The following is a 439-nucleotide window of genomic DNA, read 5'->3' as shown; positions in this document are numbered from 1 at the left end:
GTGGGATGAGGCAGTGTCTGGTCCAGCCTGCCCTGGAGCTGGGCTGTGCGCCCTGCTCCGTGTGGTTGTCCAAACCCGGCCCGGGTGGTGGCTGCCCTGGTCTGGAAGGTGAGGGAGACGCCAGCCTGCGTTGTCTTCTCCAGTGGTCTCTGTGCAGGCTTCAGCCATCCCCAGTCCTCGGGGAAGGCTAGTGGCCTAAATCATGAGGCAGAAGGGGAGAGTTATTGTTCTTGGAGAACTTGGCCACGGAGCCTGCTTGCAGGCACATCTCCCCTGTTTCCTTTGCTGAACAGGTGAAGGTTTTGAATAGAAGCAGAGAGACTCTTACAGCATAGAGCTGGGTGTCCTGGGAAGCGCCAAAGCAGGCAGAAGTTCCCAAACCATGGGCAAGGGTCTGGGCGGTGGGAAGTGGAGCCGCGGTGGCTCCTGTGCCCAAGCT

The sequence above is a fragment of the Pterocles gutturalis genome, unplaced genomic scaffold (assembly GCF_000699245.1).
Source record: "Pterocles gutturalis isolate BGI_N339 unplaced genomic scaffold, ASM69924v1 scaffold37154, whole genome shotgun sequence".
NCBI classification, from domain to species: domain Eukaryota; kingdom Metazoa; phylum Chordata; class Aves; order Pterocliformes; family Pteroclidae; genus Pterocles; species Pterocles gutturalis.
The sequence above is the reverse complement of the archived record's forward strand: the minus strand, read 5'-3'. Positions refer to the sequence as shown.